The following is a 15305-nucleotide window of genomic DNA, read 5'->3' as shown; positions in this document are numbered from 1 at the left end:
GCCCCGGGATGTTCTCCTGGCCTCGACCTGGGCCAGGGCCTTTTCAGTCCTGGCCCCAACCTGGTGGAATGAGCTCCCAGAAGAGCTAAAGGCCCTGCGGGATCTACCAGCTTTCCACAGGGCCTGCAAGATGGAGCTCTTCTGCCAGGCATATGGTTGAGGCCAGGGCAGCTCTCCCAATAATCCATCAGTGGATCCCCTCCAATATTGAGATCTCTAACAATGAGATCATTGTTAGATCTATTGCATTGGCGCCACCCTCTTCTGAATATTATTCTCCCCACCAGGCTGAACTTGGAGGGAAGTCAGGTACATACGATCAGAATTGTGACCACCGCCGCTTATATGTTATATGTTTGTTTATTTATTTATTTATTTAGAATGTGACTTGTTGTTGATGTAAATTGGTTTTTTTATGGGGATTTTATTGTGGGCCTTTTCGCACAGGGATCTTTGTTGCAAATTGTTTGCGGAATGAAAAATCGCCATTTAAAATAGTGGAATTCGTCGTTATGCATACCTGCCTTTGTAGTGGAATCAGTTGCGTTTTTTAGCGTTTCCCACAGGCTTCCGGTCTCGGCAGAAATCGCTAGAAAGGAAGCGCTATTGCCAAGCTCGTCCCGCCCCTGGCCGTCAAGCAGCCAATGGGCAGCCGTTAGCATGCTCCCAAACAGCCCCTTTCCCTTTAAGAAAGGTTTTTAAAAAAAAAAAACGACCCATAGCAACGAATCTAGGTAGATTCGTTGCTACGGAGAGACCCATCCAGCTGCCTAATGTGAGCTGTCATTTGATTGTATGATCGTTTGCACGCTGCCTCGAGTGATAAAAAAAAAATCCCCCCCCCCCTTCTCACGGGCCCGGTTTTCGGCTGAATTTATTTGTAAAAAATAAAGGGACTTTATTTCAGCAAACGGGCTTTTCAGTGGTTTGTGCTTAGTGACTAAAGGTGACGGACTGAAGCCAGGGAAGCCTCTAAACAGAAAGAGGCTCGCCGGTGCGTTTATCCCCGCTCGCTCGGAGAAAAAAAAAATGGCGATCGCTTCGCCGGAAGTTTGGAGGAGAGAGCCAGGGGGAGGGACTTTGAAGAACCAGCAACAATGTTAACGCACAGGTCTTTAGCGCTACTGTTGCAGATTGGTTGCAGGAGTGTATCGCTATCCGGAGGGTGAATCCACTTTTCTGGATTCCCCTGAAAGCGCCACAACGAAGCGCTTTTTGCTGATTGGTTTCAGGATTGTTGCAGATTGTCTACGACGTCGTGGGTTATGGCAAATTAGTAGCGTTTCCAAATAGCAACCATTCTGCTACTTTGAAGCCGTGCGAAATGGCCCTGTGTTTTGACTGTTTATGTTGTAAACCGCCCTGAGACCTATTTGGAGAAGGCCGATCTAAAAATTAAATAACAACAACAACAACAACAACTCCCCCAGAATATCCTCCCCTCCCAGCTGAGCAGCAACAGATAGAGCCAGGGTTTGTGTGTGTGTATCTGTGGAGTGGGAGATTTCCTGCCAAAGTGGCCTCTTTACTTCCTAGATATATATGAGATTCTCACTAGTGAGCTACAGCTCTGTTTGGGCAATGGTGCACACTTGAATCCTTACCTGTCATGCCTCAGGTTATCTATTCAGACCTGTTAAAAAAGAAGAGCTGTTTTTTTATATCCCACTTTTCACTAGCAGGAGGAGTACCAAAGCAGCTTACAAACACTTTTCCTTTCCTTACCCCAGGTGGGACTGAGAGAGCACTAAGAGTAGCCCAAGGTAGGTGGGACCAAGAGAGCGCTAAGAGTAGCCCAAGGTAGGTGGACCAAGAGAGCACTAAGAGTAAACCAAGTTAGGTGGGACTGAGAGAGCAGCTAAGAGTAGCTCAAGGTCATTCAGCTGGCTGCATGTGGAGGAATGGGGAATCCAATCTGGTCCTCCAGCTTAGAGCTCACTGCTCTTTAACCACTACACCACACTGGCTTAAATATTTCAGTAAAGGCTTAGATATTTCAGTATATATGTTTGTTAAGATGTTGTTTTTTTAATTCCAGAAATCATTAAGCCCTACAATACTGATGAGAGCAATTCTGTTCTCTTTGGGTGGGATGGAATCTGAGTGTGACTTTGAAGTTTCAGAACTCATTTCACATTCAAACAACTGCCACAAGACCCTGTTACAGTGTGTATGCATTTAATTAGACATCAGTTGTCTAATTAGAAAGAACCACCCAGTTTCTATCTGCTTTTGTGTCTTTCTTTGATTCTGGACATGGTGTTCCCCTGAAGAAAGATAAAACGGCCATAATTATTTGAGCTATTGGCAAAAAATATATTTTAAAACGGCTGATAAAAAGCACATCTAATTTTAGATCACTGGAACAGCTTCGTGTGTGTGTGTGTGTGTGTGTGAAACCTCATGTTTTTACTTGGGGGATGTTACTTTAGTTATATTTTCTTATTGGGAGTGGAGGTGGTTTATTTGTACTGCAAATAAATCCATAACTGGTCCTTGTAATCATGAGTGGAAATGAGTATTTAAAATTAGCATTTGCTAAGAAGTTTCTGTTCAGCAAAGTAGTAGTCTTGAGTGATTTTTTAAAAATCCCAGATCCAGTACGTTCCTGGTATTCCAGATCACACATGGAAAATGTGCATGAAGTACTCAAGTGGGACTGGTGTCCTGAACCTAAAGAAACACAGTGACAGTCAAAGTGGTGCAGTGGGGTGAGTGTCAAGTAGGGTCCCGAGAGACCCCGTTCATTCATGGACTTCACCAGACAACTTTGGACCAGTCACTTTCTCTAAGCCTGGTCTATTTCACAGGGCTGTTATGGGAGCAAAATGATGGAACAGAGAATTTTCGTTTACATTGTACTCCTTAGAGGAAAGGCAGAATAAAAATACAATAAAATCTGTTAACTGAAGTACCCACCAGGGAAGATCCTCCTGTGTTGCTGTCTGCAAATGTGAGAAATGGGGTGAATAGAAACATGTTTTTTTCCAGTGGTGGCACCTCATCTGTGGGATGACTTTCATCTTGAGGCTCCCCTGGCACCTACCCTACTCATTGGTGGATTCCAGACAAAAGTAGCACCTTAAAGGCTAAGAAAGTTTGTGGTTGGATATGTTCTTTCTTGAGTCACTGCTCTTGCTCTTATTTATCTATTGGCTTTCTTTACCACCCTTCCTAGCAAAGCTGGCTCAGGGCAGTTTTCAATATATTTCCTCATAATAATTCAGTGATTCATAAAATAAAATTCACTTATAACAGTAAACACAATTAGTATCTATTAAAATCCATCTAACCATCTGTCAGTCATTTAGTGTTATTTCAGTGTTGTCAAATAGTTATTCCAGTTGGTTCTCTGGAGGTGTCTTTGTACAGCAGGTGGCCCAAATGGCATTTGGGTTCACTGGCCACAATCAAATGCCTGGTAGAACTCCATTTTGCAGGCCCTGAAGAACTGGGTGAGCTCCAACAAGGCCCTGAGATCTTCTGAGTGCTCAATATACCAGGTAGGGGCCAAGGTTCATCTGTTAGAATAGGCGGAGTGCAATGCCTTCGGGGGTATAGTCAGTCAAGTGGTCCTTCAGGTACACTGGACCCACATTATATGTAGCCTTAAAGGTTAACACCAAAACCTTTAATCTGGAAGCCAATGCAGTTGCCTTAAGGCTGAATATAGTCCCTCCAAGGTGTTCTTGTGAGGATCCATGCCAGTAATCTGGACCCACTGCAATTTCTGGATCAGGGTCAAGTATAGGCCTGCATAGGGTGAGTTACATTAGTCTGACCTGGAAGTAACTGTTGCATGCATCACTGTTGCTAGGTACTCTGGGGCCAGGTAGAGTGCAAGTAGCTTTGCCCAGTGGAGGTAGAAAAATGCCAGTTGAACTATTTTTGTGACTTGCACCTCCACTGAAAGTGAGGTGTTGAAGATCATACCCAGATTTCTAGCCAATTGTACAGTCATCTGCTATACACTGTCCAGACAGGGCTGTCATGCTTCTTTGCCTGGGCCCTTCCTACCCAGTTACAGGGACTCCATCTTGGAAGGGATCAGTTTCAGATGACTCTGCTTTAGCAATGTTGTCACTGCTTCCCAACATCTGGTGAATGCTTTGGGTGAAATTCAGACAGCTGTTTATCAGGAGGTACAGCTGGGAGTCATCAGCATACAGATGACTCCCAAGTCCAAATCCCCAAACCCACTAAGCTAGAGGGTGCATGAAGATGTTAAATAGGGTGGGAGAGAGGACTGTGCCCTGTGGGACTCTACAAGGGAGCTGGCAGCATTACTACTGGTTCCCTCCCACTGAGACTCTCTGTCCACAATCCTGGAGAAAGGAGACCAACCATTGAAGGGCTGTCCCCCGTATTCCAGCTTCAGTGAGGTGGTGAGCAAGAAGCTTGTGGTAAATCACCTTGGACAGGTTCTTTGGAGAGGCAGAATATAAACTTACTGAAGAAATAATTAAAAAGCCAATACGACAATTGACATAAACTGACATATTCTATGTCAGCAATACCTGAATGCCTTTGTGTAATGATATTCAGTTAGTCACGATCATCTCATATGTCCTTTACAAATATGTTTTTGGAGTTTGCTAGCGTTGCAGGCATACATGTACAAACATAAGGAATAGGCTTTCAGCAGAAGATAAACAGAAGACACCTTCTGGAGACCAAGGATTTGTAACCCCCAACACAGAGAAGCTGTTAGTTAGCTATTAAGGGTCTTCCTGAAGCATCTAGGGCTGAAAAGCAGGTGTGGATAGACAGATTTCTGCTTTCTTTTCCTTTCTTGTAAGGACCTGCGTCACTGTTATCTGGACCAGTTGCAATTTCTGGATCAGGGTCAAGGGTAGGCCTGCACAGAGCAATTTACATTAGTCTAACCTGGAGGTAGGAGCCTCTTGTGGCGCAGAGTGGTAAGGCAGCAGTCATGCAGTCTGAAAGCTCTGCCCATGAGGCTGGGAGTTCAATCCCAGCAGCCGGCTCAAGGTTGACTCAGCCTTCCATCCTTCCGAGGTTGATACAATGAGTACCCAGCTTGCTGGGGGGTAAACGGTAATGACTGGGGAAGGCACTGGCAAACCACCCCGTATTGAGTCTGCCATGAAAACACTGGAGGGCGTCACCCCAAGGGTCAGACATGACCTGGTGCTTGCACAGGGGATACCTTTACCTTTTAACCTGGAGGTAACTGTTGCATGGATCACTGTTGCAACTTTGCACACATCTCTGTCTATTTTAGCTAGATGCCTACTATATGGGCTGTAGGAAAACGTAAATATGGACTTGCCTAGGGTCTCTGTGTGTCCCAATAGGAAAGATGATATGAGATGGCAGGGCAGATTATATATTTATAATAAATATCAAAACTTGGTGTATGATGCAATCCTTCATCTTTTATATTGAAATCTTCAGATTGTCCTATCAAACCTATTAGGCCTCTCACCTTTCTCTCTTCCTTTCCCTGCCTGCTGTCCATAGAACATCACACAGCTTCCCTGCTGGGAAAGAATTATAAACAAACCCCAAAAAATTAGGGAGGAGAGATTTCCATTCAGCCAAACTAGAAGAAGAGAAGAAGAGTTGGTTCTTATATGCCGCTTTTCCCTACCCGAAAGAGGCTCAAAGCGGCTTACAGTCGCCTTCCCATTCCTCTCCCCACAACAGACACCCTATGGGGTGGGTGAGGCTGAGAGAGCGCTGATATCACTGCCCGTTTTATCAGCGCCGTGACGAGCCCAAGGTCACCCAGCTGGTTGCATGTGGGGGAGCGCAGAATCGAACCTGGCATGTCAGATTAGAAGTCCGCACTCCTAACCACTACACCAAATTGGCTGCTGCAAGTCTTGTGAATGTTTTTGTGACTGGAACTGCTTACTGGCTTACTCACCAGGAGAGATCTTGTGCTTTTCGAGGTTCAGGCTTCATTGTGAAAGTAATGAAAGCATCCAGGCATGTGATGAAGAGAAACTAGCCCCTCTTGCAAGGCATTAACAGATTATTTTCCCTAGCATTTTCCATCCGCTTTTTGAGTAATGGGTACTATAGATATATAATTCAAGAACATAATTCTTCTAGAATATTTCACAAAATGTATACAGCAGTTTATTTCTGAACTGGTTCCGGGATATAACCTTTAGCAGAACCATCAATCAGCCATTGACCGTCCTTGACATTCGCTTGCACCATATTCCTGTCATGGAGTGTCAGACATAGATAAGACTCTCTGCCCCTTTGGATACCTGCGAAGTTAGAAATTGCAATTACTCATCTTTAGGAAATGACACATATTGCTTAAGGCTGTCGATCATTGTCCAAGTAATTACCAGTCCGGAGGGTTTGACTGAGGACGTAAACTGTTGTAAACCCAAGCAGGGGCTGAATCATTTTAGATTTCAAGTGTAAGTTCATGCATTTGAATGTTCCTTCTTTAAACAAAGGACATTCCTACCAGCAGAAAATAAGCATTTCAGGGAGGATGGTAGGCTAGAAACCTTCTTCCTGTTATTTAGTGTTTTATGTGCAGGGATTTTGTTTTTGTATGAAACAACATTCAAACACCTGAGCCCTGCTGCATGCTGTCTGAAATGATGCAGTCCAGACACAAGTTCATCACCTGAATAAGAAATAGAACCAAGTGTAAAATAACACTGGATTGTTTCTTTAATCTGCTGGGCCACTATCTAAGAAGTATTTGTGGACTCTGATCCATGTTTTAGCATGCCTAGAGCCTTGTGTATTAATTTACTTTTGGCAGGCAGAGAGTAATCGAAACAGATAATAGCCAAGTTGTTCTCATTAGTAGCACTCTTCTATTGTCAGGCAATACTTTTCTTGATAAACATTCACCACCCTATACCTTTCTTGTTCTTTGCTCCTTCATGCTTGCCTGCCTCTTCCTCTCCCTGAATAATGGAGTTTCCAGGGAGCACAATCTCTGCTTAGCATTCTTGTGATAAATCAGAAGTCAGGGAAGTGAACAAACCAGACGCTCTTAGAAAAACAAAGTGAAGGAGAGTTGCCTTTTCCTGCAGGCTTGTAGCTTTTGCTCTGTTGTATGGCCTTTGTATCTCCTGCCATGGCGCTGCAATAGTAGTATGGTTTCATAGAAATTGATGGGTTATCAAATAAGGCAAGAGGAAGTTGCAGGGGCATAGGTGGACTGTAGTAACGGAATAGCCCTCTTTTAAGCTGCATTAGATGGACCTCTCATTCAGACTGAGGAGTAGACCTCTTGTTCAGTCTCTGGATTGGATAGACTTCTCGGCCAGTCTCTGCATTTCTTTAAGTATTTCAGTTTTATCCATGTGTAGAGACTTGGATACCCCAGGCTAACCTGATCTCATCAGATCAGCTGCTAAACAGGATCAGCTCTGGCCGGTATGTGGATGGGAGACCAGCAAGCAAGCAATACCAGGGCCAGAACATGGAGTCAGGCAATGGCAAACCACTTCCAAATGCCTATCTCTTGCCTCAGATATTTTGGACCCCCGAGACCAAAAAACAAATCCGACAATCCCTTGGAAAAACCTGTTATTAAACTCTTACTGCAATAATACAACAAAGCAACAACAAGCAAATACTTTAAATGAATTGTGAACCCTCTAATATTAGTGGAACCTGTTCAGCTGCACAGTGGGTTGTATCCACTGGAGGATTTCCATAGAGAAAAGGAGGCAAGGTGATTTTCATCAGTTTCCCCTCCTGCTGCAGACCTGAGTGTCTGGGATTCCCCTGTCCTTCAGGAGCAGCATTTCTGGGGGCATTTTGGACTGCAATGCATCAGGGGGAGGCAAGGAAGTGATGCTGCATGGACAGGAATGTCTTCCATACATAGAAATAACTGTTGGATCCAATCCTACAATTATCCCCCCTCCTTTATATGTTTCTCTTCACTAATATCAGCATCATTTTACCCCTTGAAGTTGTCATTCACTTTCTTCTGCTTGCTAATTGACTGACCTGTGATAACTTGGAAAGTCCTATCACCCAGCATGTTATTTAGGAGTCTAAATAATGTTCTATAGAGGATAGTTGTAAAAACCTGTACAGCAGACCATACCTCCAGACTACGTCGTAGGTGGCAGTCAGATCAATGAAAACGCCTGATGTCTTAAGACACTTTTGATACCCTGCCGCAATGAACGTTGATATGACATGCTTGCTCTATAGGGACATGTTCCTTAATTCTGTCACTGATTCTGTTCAGAATTAGCCACTTGAGGTGTTTCCTGTTGAATAAACATGGTAACTCAATGGCTTCTGTAGGAATAGGGTGTGTAAACAAGTCAGTCATATTTAATCAATCAACAGAGTTATATTGATTTGCAGCATCCCACGGCATCTGTATGTTCAGTTCTAGCTGGTGCTGCTACTGCTCTCGATGTACCACGGAACTTATTCAAACATCATTGTTGTGAGAAGAATGTTAACCATGCAGCTCTTTGAATGTAACGGGCACAAAACAAAGACCAATATTTTGTCAATACTCCATTTAGCCCTTGACTTGGAGGGAAGCTGATCTCAAAACAGGTGCCTGTGGGTCAGTAGGGCAGAGACACAGAAGGATAGAATCATAGAATCATAGAGTTGGAAGGGGCCATACAGGCCATCTAGTCCAACCCCCTGCTCAACGCAGGATTAGCCCTAAGCATCCTAAAGCATCCAAGAAAAGTGTGTATCCAACCTTTGCTTGAAGACTGCCAGTGAGGGGGAGCTCACCACCTCCTTAGGCAGCCTATTCCACTGCTGAACTACTCTGACTGTGAAATTTTTTTTCCTGATATCTAGCCTATATCGTTGTACTTGAAGTTTAAACCCATTACTGCGTGTCCCCTCCTCTGGAGCCAACAGAAACAGCATCCTGCCCTCCTCCAAGTGACAACCTTTCAAATACTTAAAGAGGGCTATCATGTTCCCTCTCAACCTCCTTTTCGCCAGGCTGAACATTCCCAAGTCCCTCAACCTATCTTCATAGGGCTTGGTCCCTTGGCCCCAGATTATCCTCGTCGCTCTCCTCTGTACCCTTTCAATTTTATCTACGTCCTTCTTGAAGTGAGGCCTCCAGAACTGCACACAGTACTCCAAGTGTGGTCTGACCAGTGCCGTATACAATGGGACTATGACATCTTGTGATTTTGATGTGATGCCCCTGTTGATACAGCCCAAAATGGCATTTGACTTTTTTACCGCTGCATCACACTGCCTGCTCATGTTTAGTTTACAATCCACAAGTACCCCAAGGTCTCGTTCACACACAGTGTTACCTAGAAGAGTATCCCCCATCCAGTAGGCATGCTTTTCATTTTTCTGACCCATATGCAGAATTTGCCCATTTTTCCATTGTGTTCAGATCTCGTTGAACTCTGTCTCTATCTTCCGGAGTATTTGCCAGTCCTCCCAATTGATCCTGGTTGTGAACCTAACAGTGCCGTTCTAAACTGAGTTACTTGCCCAACAATTCCAGTGAACTTGGAAGACTGCAACTTGGCTTACAGTGGCACTGCAGGGTTTGTGACGTCTGAATATGGAACGTAGAGTTCCTCTTCATTAGAATACTGGAAAGAATAGCCCATTTGAGGGTGTGAAATCCCCGGAACAATTTAATAAAGCTTGTCCTTTCAGTCAAGAAGACAATGGAGGATACCCAGGGGCTTTTTGCACGCCTTCAAAATAGCACAATGGTTGCCAATTGAAAACGCTACTGATTTGCTGTTTTGCACAACGTCGTCGACAATCTGCCACACACCTGAAACCAATCTGCAAAATGCGCTTCCTTGTAGCGCTTTCAGGGAAATCTCCAAAAGTGGATTCACCCTCCGGAAAGCGATACACTCCTGCAACCAATCTGCAACACTAGCGAAAAAGACCTGTGCGTTAACATTGTTGCGGTTTCTACAAACTCCCTCCCCCTGGCTCTCTTCTCTGATCTTCCGGCGAAGCGTTCGCCATTTTTTTTCTCCGAGCGAGCGGGGATAAACGCACCAGCGAGCCTCTTTCTGTTTAGAGGCTTCCCTGGCTTCAGTCCCTCCCCTTTAGTCACTAAGCACAAACCACAGAAAAGCCCGTTTGCTGATGTATTTTCCCATTAATTTTTACACATTCATTCAGCCGAAAATCGGGCCCGTGAGAGAGGGAGGGGGGATTTTTTTTTTCACTCGAGGCAGCGTGGCAACGATCATACGATCAAACGACAGCTCAAACACATTAGGCAGCTGGATGGGTCTCTCCGTTGCAACGAATCTACCCAGATTCGTTGCTATGGGTCTGTTTTTTTTTTTTTTTAAAAACCTTTCTTAAAGGGAAAGGGGCTGTTTGGGAGCATGCTAACGGCTGCCCATTGGCTGCTTGACGGCCAGGGGCGGGACGAGCTTGGCAATAGCGCTTCCTTTCTAGCGATTTCTGCCGAGACCGGAAGCCTGTGGGAAACGCTACAAAACGCAACTGGATTCCACTACAAAGGCAGGTATGCATAACGACGAATTCCACTATTTTAAATGGCGATTTTTCATTCAGTGACCAATTTGCTATAAAGATCCCGGTGTGTAAAGCCCCCCAGTTTAGAAGTTTTTCATTGCCTGGATTCTCTAGTTTCAGGGCTTCTCTACATTGTTTCTTGACATGTCGACAAGATGGAATCCCAATGTCAAAGATTGCTTGGCAAGCAGAGTAACTGAAAAAAGACTTCCTCAAGATGTCCTGAGAATTTATAGTCTCTTTTGGGAGTCCATCCTGTCTCCCCGCTACCCAAAAAAGAGATACAGTCTAGTGTCTGACTTGTGTAATCTCTAGATGTGAAAATTCTAGTGAAGGTGTTAGCTAGTAAATCTTTTGTTCCACTCAGGCCCAACTAAGTACTATGCTCTTTGCTCAAGACAGATGACTCAACTTTCTGTAGTTTTCCTTTTGCCAGTATTTTGTTAGCCTTAAAGTATCTGTCTCGTTGCACCCTCCATGCTTTTTAATTTCTGGTTTTTAAAGTATATATCACTTAATTGTTTTTGAAAGTTTATGGCTGTAGCCTTGATAAAGAATAAAATAGGGATGCATTATCTCTCCACATAATAATGCCCGGTTGTGTGTGCCCAATGCATGTGCTACCTGATTGGCTCTCAAGTACATCAGTTGCTCCCCAGGGAACCAATCAGGCAGGGGACTCATCCAACTCCCTAATTGGTCCACGGGGAGGTCACTCACCCTCTAGAGGACCAATCAGGTAGGGGATTTGTCCTCGACCATATCCCCCTGTGCCTTCCACCTACATGAAGAGCTGACAGTCAGGTGAGCCTACTGGCCTGAACAGATTTCTAAGCATTTGAAAGTCAATATAACCCCTCACATCCAGTGGCTATGTTTATATATGTAGAATGAAGGTTCAAACTCAGTAGCTATAATGCTCACAGTGTTGGCTGATTGCCACGTCTACAATAAGCAGAAGTTATCAACTGGACAGGGCAGTGTGAGTTTTGCAAGCCCTGTTGGGCACATACTGCTTGCTGCAATGCCAGTAAAGGTAAACAGAGAGAAACAGACCTTTTTAAAATGGCACTGAACAGTCATGTGCTGGTCTCTCACCTGTGCCACGTATGAAATAACAGCAGCAGCAACAAAACCCTCCTCTAGCATGGGAGACCTCTAATTAAGACCTCACCTTCAGATGACCTCTAAAGACACCACGGGGGACATTGTGGAGGACACATATTTGACCAGTCCTCCAGCAGCTGCATTGCTTGCTGGTTGAATTCCAGGTCAAATTCAAGGTGCTGTTTTTAACCTTTAAGGTCTTGTGTGGTCTGGGCCCTGCAAATCTAAGGGAACACTCTCCCAATATACCCCCAACAAAACAAAATCAGAGTCCAGTGGCACCTTTAAGACCAACAAAGATTTATTGAAGGCGTGAGCTTTCGAGTTTAAGCACTCTTCCTCAGACTAGTGCTGCTTCAGTCCAACACGGCTACCCACTTGAATATACCCCCAGATGAAAGATTTTAAAATGTAAATATGCTGGTGGCCTCTGACCCTAAAGAAGTGTGGCTGGCCTCAATCAGGGCCAGGGCCAGGGCCTTTTTGGAATATGCTGCTGGTGGAGATACGGGCCCTCATGGAACAATCAGATGGTGCTTTTCCACCAGGCATACAACTGCGGCTAGGATACACAGGCAAATTGCACATTCCCTGCCCCTGAACACCTGCCACCCTTATATACTGAGAAGGAGCAATAGGATGGAGTTTTTAATATGATTTATTATTATAGTTTTTATATTCTGATTTTACCACTGTTGCAGAAATATATATGGTGGACACTGCTCTGAGCCTGGATGAAGAGGGGCAGTTGATAAATCGAATAAATAAACAAAGTAGGATTTAAATTGATTGGTAATTTTAGGAATTTCCCGTTTCATGCATGTCAGAACTTGTGTGTATGTGTGTGTGTGTGTGTTTGTATGTGTATGGGGTGGGTGGATGATCAGGCAACTCTCAATTTTCTCTTTAACACTATTAGTTTGCAATTTTACCTTCCCCCCTTCCCCTGATGCTGACAGCTCTTTCCTGTTAATTGTAATGGCAGCTTCAGACATGCACTGGCAACAAAACTAGGCCCCCAAGTGTTGTTATTCAGCTTTCCGACTCATTTCAAAAAATATATATTCCAAAGGAGATTGGAAATAATGATATCTGCAAATACTGTTAAGTAATCACCAGGGTAACTTCAGCTCATGATTCAAAAGTTAAACTTGCCAATATTGTACAGAAGTTAAATATGAGTGGATACAGAGCTAGAGTCTTTATGACCAAGTGGGATACCTCTTTCCCTACTCTGCCATTATTGGCCATGCTGATTGCATTTGGATGTCATGAAGAAGAGCCTCCTTTTGTCCACAGCCCTTCCCCCACTTCCTAACCCACTGAAGAAGAACACAATCTATAGCTGCTGAGTTCCAGAAGCCTTAAGCTTGGATGCCTGATGGAAGTACCTGGATAAACTAGCTTCTTCCCCACAAACCAGGGTTTTAAAGATTTAGCTGGTACTTTTTTGTTGCAAGGATTTCCTTCTAATTTTGCATTGTGTTGTTTTATTGCTTTTAGTAGATTTTGGGATTTGTCAAGGGATTCTGGTTTTCTTGGGGGGGGGGCACCACCTGGCCATGGAATTGGAGCCACTGTGGGTGGGCAGGTAGTTGTGAGTTTCCTGCATTGTGCCGGGGAGGGCAGGATGGATGAGGTGACTCTGGAGGTCCCTTCCAACTTCATGATTCTATGATTCTAATCCTTATCTGCCCGGAACAGCTGATTAGAGGGACACAATTCCAGATGCTCCAGATTGTCTTGTGGGTCTGGGGGAATAAGCACGGCCCTGCTGGTATTAGTTATAAATGTTACAACCCTTCTTATTTAGGGGACTGAAGGGGGAAATTGTGACAATTGGACAATCTCTCTCTCTCTCACTCTCTATCTACCTCACAGGGTTGTTATGAAGATAAAGAGGGGTGGGTGAACCATGAAGAAGGCCTAGATTCCTGTGGAGGAAGAGTTGGATAAAAATATGACAAATGGGATAAAAATATTTGGTAGGTGTAGGAAGAGCCATGTATCAGCCTATGCGCACTGACATCGAGCCATATAATTTGTTTTCATGTGTTTTGTTCCGGGTGGTGTGAGGGAAGGAAGACAGAACCTCATCTGGGAGCCTAGAATGTTCTGTGGCAACCACAAAGAAGGGGCATACAAATGCTCTGGAGGTTCAACTGTACTTTAATTAAACCCTCCCTGGAAGCCATCACACTGGGACTCTGCCTTCCACACGGGGCCATGAGTTGGCACAATGTGATGGCCAAAGAAACAGGGGCTCCTGAGGCTTAATTAGGTGTTGTCTCAAGCAGTAGTGGGAATAGTAGTGGAGTGCAGATAACCCTGCTTACTGGTGATGTAAAATGATCCAGAACAGGGGTAGTCAACCTGTGGTCCTCCAGATGTTCATGGACTACAATTCCCATGAGACCCTGCCAGCGTTTGCTGGCAGGGGCTCATGGGAATTGTAGTCCATGAACATCTGGAGGACCACAGATTGAATACCCCTGATCCAGAAGAAGAAAACGCTGCTGCTGCTGCTCTCCCTGCACCCAAACAACAGTCTGTTTCAGAAATGCCACATGAAGAGAAGTGGTTTCATATAATTATGAATGGAAGTATGTTCCTTATAAGATATTGCCTACATTCAAAAAGATCTGAAAACTCCTGCTGTGCATTAATATAGAAAACGGACCCTGCTGCTGGAAGGACAGCAAGTGTTTACAACTGATAAACCATTTCTAACCTTTTTCTAAAGCTCTTTCTTTGCTTTCAGAGCTATAAGCTCCTGCAGTGAAATGTGTTTGAGGATCACTGCTGTGTGATTTATCTCACTTGTATATGTAAAAACGGTGGTGCATTTTTGGATGGACAAGTATTCATGTTCTTGAGATGCACGTCTCGAATTCCCTTCAGATAGGGTGCCAACAACCAGAGAAGAAATGTCTTGCCACCTTTAAGAGGGGCTTCATGTACAGAAACGGGCACCTGGAGCTTTTCAAGGCATGGGGGTAAATATCACCTGGCAAACTATATGCCATTGACTGTTAAAGGGCAGAGCATTGTTTTTTCCAGATTGTGCACAACCCTACTTTCAGATGTTCTGAAATGAGAGAATGGATATACATGGAAGACAGTGGTCTTGTGGTGACAAGGGCAGAGTCTGCACTTACTTTGTTTATTCCATTGTCAATCCTGTTGAATTCAGATCGCTTTGAACTCGGGTCTTCCTCTCCCCCCCTCCCCATTGAAACAGGAAATTCTTCTGCACGTGGTTAGGAAGGCTCAGAAGAGGGGGGGAGGGAAATGGAGACTCTTTATTTGTTTTCTTGAAGGGGAGGAGAGGATCAAAGAAGTTAGAGGAGGGAGGAAAAAATTCTTTCTTTTCTTGAAGGTGTGTGTGGGGGGGGGGCGAAGAACACACAAAAGAAAATCCAAGGCCGACAGAAGTTGAGAGAAATTAGGGGCTTCTACTTTAAGGCAGGCTTGTCACATGATCACCTGTAGCCAATCATGGGTCCTCTACCACGGAGGAGAGCCCTGATTCAAAACAATGCGATTTTATAATATATTCAGGCTTAAAAGCACTCTAAGATATCGCACAATAAAGGTAGGGTCACTCCGGATCAATCCTTCTTGCTGCAGAAGGAAAATTTAAATTGCCCCGAATCCAAACGGAAATCGCATTCTGTGTAGAGGGCAGGGACTGAATCGATCTGGGGCTGGAATAAAAG

The 15305-nt window shown here is 44.4% G+C and overlaps 1 long non-coding RNA gene across 1 annotated transcript in view; it reads right to left on the bottom strand.

Moving 5' to 3' along the window:
• Positions 1 to 6107: 6107 nt before the first annotated feature.
• The window catches only part of LOC143828657 (uncharacterized), a 63220-nt gene continuing 54022 nt past the window's right edge, over positions 6108 to 15305 (bottom strand). The window contains exons 3-4 of the long non-coding RNA XR_013227805.1: positions 8066 to 8234; positions 6108 to 6245 (exon numbers count right to left, since the gene is read on the bottom strand). This is a non-coding gene — a long non-coding RNA (uncharacterized LOC143828657). The remainder of the gene's footprint in view (positions 6246 to 8065; positions 8235 to 15305) is intronic.

Source organism: Paroedura picta, chromosome 2 (genome assembly GCF_049243985.1).
Source record: "Paroedura picta isolate Pp20150507F chromosome 2, Ppicta_v3.0, whole genome shotgun sequence".
Lineage (NCBI taxonomy): Eukaryota > Metazoa > Chordata > Lepidosauria > Squamata > Gekkonidae > Paroedura > Paroedura picta.
Note: the sequence above shows the minus strand (reverse complement) of the source record. Positions and strands in the feature narration are given on the sequence as shown.